We start from the raw sequence: 2,256 nt of genomic DNA, 5'->3' as shown, positions 1-2,256 counted from the left end.
CATCCAATGGTTCAACAACAGCGGCAAGGTTAAGGTAACACGTACTGTTCGTGTGCATTTTAGTATCTCTACATATGCTGATTATGTTGATTGTGATGTGGTACCCATGCAAGCATGTTCCTTATTACTAGGTAGACCATGGCAATTTGATAAAAATTCTGTACACCATGGTAGAAACAATCAGTATACTCTTGTTCATAAGGATAAAAATATTACTTTGCTTCCTATGACTCCTGATTCCATTTTGAAAGATGACATTAATAGAGCTAATAAAGCAAAACAGGAGAAAAATAAGAGTGAAAATCAGATTGTGGCAAAGGAATTTGAGCAACAAATGAAACCTAATAATAAACCATCTAGTGTTGTTTCTGAAATTAAATTGAAAAGTGCATGTTTACTTGCCACAAAATCTGATATTGATGAACTAGATTTCAGCAAATCTGTTTGCTATGCTTTTGTGTGCAAAGAGGCATTATTTTCATTCGAGGACGTGCCTTCCTCTTTGCCCCCTGCTGTCACTCACATTTTGCAGGAGTTCGCTGACGTCTTCCCACAAGACGTGCCACCGGGATTACCACCTATTCGAGGGATTGAGCATCAAATTGACTTAATTCCCGGTGCATCGCTACCCAACCGTGCACCATACCGTACCAATCCAGAGGAGACGAAGGAGATTATGCGTCAAGTACAGGAGCTGCTTGACAAAGGTTATATACGCGAATCTCTTAGTCCTTGTGCTGTTCCTATTATACTCGTGCCTAAAAAGGATGGTACGTCGCGTATGTGTGTTGATTGTAGAGGCATTAATAATATTACTATTCGTTATCGTCATCCTATTCCTAGGCTCGATGATATGCTTGATGAATTGAGTGGCTCTACAATATTCTCCAAAGTTGATTTGCGTAGTGGATACCATCAAATTCGTATGAAATTGGGAGATGAATGGAAAACTGCATTTAAAACTAAGTTTGGTTTATATGAGTGGTTAGTCATGCCTTTTGGGTTAACTAATGCACCTAGTACTTTCATGAGACTAATGAACGAAGTTTTACGTGCTTTCATTGGACGATTTGTGGTGGTCTATTTTGATGATATACTGATTTATAGCAAATCTTTGGAAGAACATTTGGAACATTTACGTGCTGTTTTTATTGCTCTACGTGATGCACGTTTGTTTGGTAACCTTGGGAAGTGCACCTTTTGCACCGACCGAGTATCTTTTCTTGGCTATGTTGTTACTCCACAGGGAATTGAAGTTGATAAAGCCAAGATTGAAGCTATTGAGAGTTGGCCGCAGCCCAAAACGGTCACACAAGTGCGGAGTTTTCTTGGACTCGCTGGTTTCTATAGGCGTTTTGTGAGAGATTTTAGCACCATTGCTGCACCTCTCAACGAGCTTACAAAGAAGGATGTGCCTTTTGTTTGGGGTACCGCACAGGAAGAAGCCTTCACGGTATTGAAAGATAAGTTGACACATGCTCCTTTACTCCAACTTCCTGATTTTAATAAGACTTTTGAGCTTGAATGTGATGCTAGTGGCATTGGATTAGGAGGTGTGTTATTACAAGATGGCAAACCTGTTGCATACTTTTCTGAAAAATTGAGTGGGCCTAGTCTGAATTATTCTACTTATGATAAAGAACTATATGCTCTTGTTCGGACTTTAGAAACATGGCAACATTATTTATGGCCCAAAGAATTTGTTATACATTCTGATCATGAATCTTTGAAACATATTAAAAGTCAAGCTAAACTGAATCGTAGACATGCTAAATGGGTTGAATTCATTGAAACTTTCCCTTATGTCATTAAACACAAGAAGGGTAAAGAAAATGTTATTGCTGATGCATTGTCTCGTCGCTATACTATGCTTTCACAACTTGACTTCAAAATATTTGGTTTGGAGACCATCAAAGATCAATATGTGCATGATGCTGATTTTAAAGATGTATTGCAGAATTGTAAAGAAGGAAGAACCTGGAACAAGTTTGTCGTTAATGATGGATTTGTGTTCCGTGCTAACAAGCTATGCATTCCAGCTAGCTCTCTTCGTCTTTTGTTGTTGCAGGAGGCGCATGGAGGAGGATTAATGGGACACTTTGGCGTGAAGAAGACGGAGGACGTACTTGCTACACATTTCTTTTGGCCAAAGATGAGACGGGATGTTGAGCGTTTTGTTGCTCGCTGCACTACATGTCAAAAAGCTAAGTCACGACTCAATCCTCATGGTTTATATATGCCTTTGCCTGTACCTAG

The sequence above is a fragment of the Aegilops tauschii genome, chromosome 2, assembly GCF_002575655.3.
Source record: "Aegilops tauschii subsp. strangulata cultivar AL8/78 chromosome 2, Aet v6.0, whole genome shotgun sequence".
In the NCBI taxonomy this organism is placed as follows: Eukaryota; Viridiplantae; Streptophyta; class Magnoliopsida; order Poales; family Poaceae; genus Aegilops; species Aegilops tauschii.
Note: the sequence above shows the minus strand (reverse complement) of the source record.